The 6,000-nt window shown below is 42.4% G+C and overlaps 1 protein-coding gene across 18 annotated transcripts in view; it reads right to left on the bottom strand.

Annotated features, from left to right (window-relative positions):
* The window catches only part of Dst (dystonin), a 410,574-nt gene that overhangs the window by 390,111 nt on the left and 14,463 nt on the right, over nt 1-6,000 (bottom strand). The gene's annotated exons all lie outside the window — the stretch shown is intronic.

Raw genomic sequence — 6,000 nt, 5'->3', positions numbered from 1 at the left:
GAAGCATGAGGCCCTGGTTCAATAAGGTGGAATGACTGGACAGATGCATTGAACAACAAGTAAATAGTACCAGGTGGATGAAGATTTGATTCAAAGGACATCAGATCTTAGGTGGGTTTGCCCTTCGGACCTCCAGCATCCCCATCTGACCCCCCAGACTTCTGTGGGGCTGGTAGTGGTTTTGCACTCTCTTTCTGCTGTCTAGCCTGAACATTGGACTTCTGTTTTTCTGTCCTGTGTGACCCTGTTAGGTCTGTGCCAAGAGGCAGAGATGAAGATGGAAACAAAGCGCTAGGAATTTGCCCTGCTCCCTGGGGATGTAAAGGGAGTTTCGACTTCTGGAACCTGCTTCTGGTATTATTTAAGGGCTGGAGCTTGAGCGAACTAAGAGAAGAAAAGAGGGGAGACTGTGCACTTTCTGAGTCTTAAAAGTTCCTTTTCTTACTCACAAAGCAAGAATTAGGATACTTCTCGATCTCTCTCTCTCTCTCTCTCTCTCTCTCTCTCTCTCTCTCTCTCTCTCTTTCTCTTCTCTTCTCTTCTCTTCTCTTCTCTCTCCTCTCTTCTTTCCTTTCTCTGTCTTTCTGGGTTTCAGGCTGCATGGCTGAAGTGCTCCCACTTACTATCACTTCAAAAACTAATATATATACCACTCATTTTTCCAGCTTAAGCATTACACATATTTCATTTCTTATTTCAGATCACTCAATTTCCTTTTATCTCTCTCTTTTGCATACAAGATGAATAGATTCTGAAAAGCACTGGAGAGACAGAAGGACCATATTTCTAGCCAGGTGCGGAAGGTAGACCAGGAGGCTGAGATGCTCGGTGCATGTTAGACTACGGGAATTGACAAATGAGTGAATGCATGTGTGAATGAACAAAGGTTCCACTTTGTCTTAGTTACTATGCTGTGGAGACTTTGATAGACTTACACAGAAAAAAATGGCATATGTTATTTCACTGGTGATCAACAAGGCCTGCAAAAAGATAGAAACAGTGTCTAGGATAAGGGCAAAATAGTTTCTGCTGGGTATTGAGGGGGGGGAGCGGGAGGGGGCGGAGCGGGTGGTAAGGGAGGGGGTGGGGGCAGGGGGGAGAAATGAACCAAGCCTTGTATGCACATATGAATAATAAAAGAAAAATGAAAAAAAAAAAAAAAACCAGTGTCTAGTTTAACAAAAGAGACACTGAGCATCAGCAATCTTAAGTGACTTAACACAGGTATGCTAAGAGCTTAACCTCAGCTCTTTTAATACCTAAGTCAGGATCCACTCCACTACACCACGCCCTCCCCACGTGGTCCAATCACTGCATGGAGAAGACATAGAGGAACACCTCCCAAGGGTCCTTCCTAAATATGCCTGTCTTCATTACTGAAACACACAAACTTGGAATCCATGAGCCTTGAAGATACCTCCTCCCACTGCTGGGAAAGGACCTGGGCTGGAATTTTAAGGTGCAGATCCTGGCTTGTGGACAACTCTGTCAATTATGCTTTACCCAAATATCATAGGTAATTAATAGAACATAATCTACACCATCACAGACCTAAACACAGCAGAAACAAAAGCTCAACTTGCCCAACCAAAGGCATTTCCCAAGACAAAATTTTACCTGGTAGAGACTTTTTTAAACAATTCAAGGGCTGGTGTGTAGCTCAGTGGTAGAGCACTTGCCTAGCATGCACCAGGTCCTGGGTTCAATCCCCAGCACCCCCATGAATCCCACCCTTAGCTCAATAGTCTCATCACCTTACCATAAGAACTTTGGCCTTTCTGTGCCCTAGGTATCCACAGATGGGCGTTCTGAGGCCCCTGAAAGTGTGTGCAAAAGTATATTCCTATAAACCTCTCTGAATTTTTCTAGAAATAGGACCATAGCTTCCAAAAGACTTCCAGAATTCCCCCAAAGATCCCACAGACAACTTCAGAGTAGTAGAAATGAGACCTAGTTATTTTCACTTAAATGTCTTTAAGTTTATATTTGTGATTACATCACTTAAAAAGAAAGCTGGACTATTTTACCAAATTTGGAGGACATATTTGGGATTCACCTTGGATGTCCTACAGGAGCTGCTTCCAAAAAAGGAGCAACAACATTCTAGATCAGTCTGCAACATGTGCAACTGCCCGCTGCCTCCTCCAGGCAGTCCATGGCAGAGTGGGGAGTAACAAGACATTACCTAGTTAACAATTTTAAATTATTGCATATTATTATCTTAAGTCAGCTGTTTAAGACTTGTTAGCGGTCTACTGCTTACTCTGCTCTGTATAAGAGGGCTACTCTCTCTGTGAGCTCACCAGGAACGTGATGAGCTGAACATTTCCAGCTCTGAGATCTGCAGGTAGTTCCTTAAGCTCAATCTGTGTGGTTTTCAGATTTCAGGGAACTCTAGGTAGTGTAGAGAATGAGACTGACAGAACAAAGAACCTTTCCAAATAAGAAATGTGTTGAGGTTTAATTCCTCAAAAAATTTCCAATGATAAAATAAATGAAATTTCAGGATTGTGAGTTACCTGCAGTAATACACATCCTTGCCAGCACCCTCCTGTAAGATGGCAAAATGCTACAAGAGCTTCCAACAGATTAAATAAATAAAAAGGGAAAAACAATTGGTCTGGTGTAGTGGTTGTGTAATCCCAGCTACTGGAGAGGGAGGCAGAAGGACAGTAAGTTGGAGTCATGCTGGGCAACTTAGCAAGACCATGTCTCAACATCAAATGAAAAAGGCCTGGGGTGGGGCTCAGGTGGTAGAGCATTTGCTAGAAGCATGAGGCCCCGGTTCAATAAGGTGGAATGACTGGACAGATGCACTGAGCAACAAGTAAATAGTACCAGGTGGATGAAGATTTGATTCAAAGGACATCAGATCTTAGGTGGGTTTGCCCTTCTGACCTCCAGCATCCCCATCTGAAGGAGAGAAGAGAAGAGAAGAGAAGAGAAGAGAGAGAGAGAGAGAGAGAGAGAGAGAGAGAGAGAGAGAGAGAGAGAGAGAGAGAGAGAGAGAGAGGGAGAGAGGGAGAGAGAGAGAGAGAGAGAGAGAGGGAGAGAGAGAGAGAGAGATCGAGAAGTATCCTAATTCTTGCTTTGTGAGTAAGAAAAGGAACTTTTAAGACTCAGAAAGTGCACAGTCTCCCCTCTTTTCTTCTCTTAGTTCTCTCAAGCTCCAGCCCTTAAATAATACCAGAAGCAGGTTCCAGAAGTCGAAACTCCCTTTACATCCCCAGGGAGCAGGGCAAATTCCTAGCGCTTTGTTTCCATCTTCATCTCTGCCTCTTGGCACAGACCTAACAGGGTCACACAGGACAGAAAAACAGAAGTCCAATGTTCAGGCTAGACAGCAGAAAGAGAGTGCAAAACCACTACCAGCCCCACAGAAGTCTGGGGGGTCAGAGGGGGATGCTGTGAACAACTGCAGGTCAGCAAATTAGAGAACTCAGATGGAAGGGCTGAATTCCTAGAGAGACATGAATGACCAACGGGACTCCAGAGGGAAAACAAACCCAGAAAGGCATGGAGAAGTACAGATCTGAACTGACACTCGAGCAAACACCAGCCCCAGCCTCTTCACTGAAGAACACTACCAGATATTTGACAGCAATTCACAAACTCATAAAATAAAAACTCAAAGTCGATCTCTGACTACTTGCAGACCCAAACAAGTAACAGGAAATTTCAGGAGGCAGGAGTTCTTATACATGATACCAAAAGCATAATCTATAAGGGCAATAAAAGATACAGTGGACTTAATAAAAATTTAAAACTTTTTACCTTAAGAAATATCATTAAGTAAACGGAAACAAAAATCACAGACCATAGGAAAACATTTGCAAATCGAAGGACTGTACCCAGAATGTACAAAACACTCTCACAATTCAGTAAGTAGACAAAGAACTCAACTTAAAATGGGCAAATATTTGAACGAAAGATGGACATTAACAGTTTAATAAGCACATGAAGAGATATTCAATGTCCAATCACTGGGGAAATGCAAATCAAAACTACAGGAATACCGATAGACTCACTAGAGTGGCTATCATCAATAAAGGAACGAGTTGGGTGTGTAGCACATGACTATAATCCCAATATACAGAAGGCTGAGACAGGAGAATTGAGAGCTCAAGGCCAGACTGGGTTGCAAAAGAAAAGACAGAAAATAACAAATACTGTGTAAATTTGGAGAAACTGGAATTCTGGTAGGAATATTAAATTTTACAGCCACTACAGAAAAGTTTGACAATTTCTTGAAAATTTAAACAAACTTGTCATATAATGTAACAGTTTCACTCTTAGGTATCTGCCCAATAGAAATGAAAACATGTCCACACAAAGATTTTAAGCAAATATTCATAGCGGTATTATTTATAATAGGTAAAAGTTGTGAGGAAATTCCTATGTCCATCAACTGGTCACTAGATAAAGAATGGTGTACTCCAGGTTACTCCAGAGGCACCTGCACACCCATGTTTATTGCGGCACTATTCACAATAGCCAAGTTATGGAAACAGCCAAGATGCCCCACTACTGACGAATGGATTAAGAAAATGTGGTATCTATACACAATGGAATTCTATGCAGCCATGAAGAACGAAATGTTATCATTCGCTGGTAAATGGATGGAATTGGAGAACATCATTCTGAGTGAGGTTAGCCTGGCCCAAAAGACCAAAAATCGTATGTTCTCCCTCATATATGGACATTAGATCAAGGGCAAACACAACAATGGGATTGGACTTTGAGCACATGATAAAAGCGAGAGCACACAAGGGAGGGGTGAGGATAGGTAAGACACCTGAAAAACTAGCCAGCATTTGTTCCCCTTAACACAGAGAAACTAAAGCAGATACCTTAAAGCAACTGAGGCCAATAGGAAAAGGGGAACAGGTACTAGAGAAAAGGTTAGATCAAAAAGAATTAACCTAGAAGGTAACACACACGCACAGGAAATTAATGTGAGTCAACTCCCTGTATAGCTATTCTTATCTCAACCAGTAAAAACCCTTGTTCCTTCCTATTATTGCTTATACTCTCTCTACAACAAAATTAGAGATAAGGGCAAAATAGTTTCTGCTGGGTATTGAGGGGGTGGGAGAGGGAGGGGGAGGAGTGGGTGGTAAGGGAGGGGGTGGGGGCAGGGGGGAGAAATGAACCAAGCCTTGTATGCACATATGTATAATAAAACAATAAAAACAAAAAACAAAAAAAAAACTGCTGTGAAAATATATTATACAAATATCAATATATTCAGAGCAATAAATTTAAAAGGATGGGATAAAAATGAAAAAAAAAAAAATGGTGTACTCATCAAACAAAATACTGTCAGCAATGAAACACACCTTTCAGCATGAATGACCCCAAAACACTGGGCTACATGGAAGAAGCCAGATGCAAAGGACTACACAGGATGCCACCCACATGCAATGTCCAGAAAAGGCACGTCTGCCTAGACATCAAAAGCAGAGAAGTGACTGCATGGGGCTCGTGGGAATATTCTAAAGATGGAATGTGTACCTCAATAGAAGTTTTGAAAAATTAAGTTGGCTCTACGATTTCAGATGGAAGTAATTTCGATGTATATGAAAACCAAGAAATGAGAAAAGACTGTCTGAGGAAAACAGCAGGAAAAGTTCAGGAGCCCAGGGCCTCAGTGCTTCCTTATCTCTGAGCCCAAATCTAACCACATGTGGACCAACCTGGGTTGAGTGCCGGGAAGACAAGCGAACAGGTGTAGGAAGGACAAACAGTGCATGGAGAGCGCCTGCCATGATGAGCCACGCCTGACCCAGACCAGAACAAGTGCCATGTTCAGAAGTGTGAGTTAAATGGTTACTGTTTTCAGCCACTAAGTTTGCAGTGGTTTGTTCCAGAACAGATGCTAACTGATAGTGATGACTGCTAGAGAAGACAGTATACCGACTGGATGAGTTTTGGGTAGTTGCCCAAGAAAGGCAGGCCTCCTAGGCACAAGAATAGAAAAGCACAAGATGAGCCACGTCT

The sequence above is a fragment of the Castor canadensis genome, chromosome 8 (genome assembly GCF_047511655.1).
Source record: "Castor canadensis chromosome 8, mCasCan1.hap1v2, whole genome shotgun sequence".
NCBI classification, from domain to species: Eukaryota; Metazoa; Chordata; class Mammalia; order Rodentia; family Castoridae; genus Castor; species Castor canadensis.
Note: the sequence above shows the minus strand (reverse complement) of the source record. Positions and strands in the feature narration are given on the sequence as shown.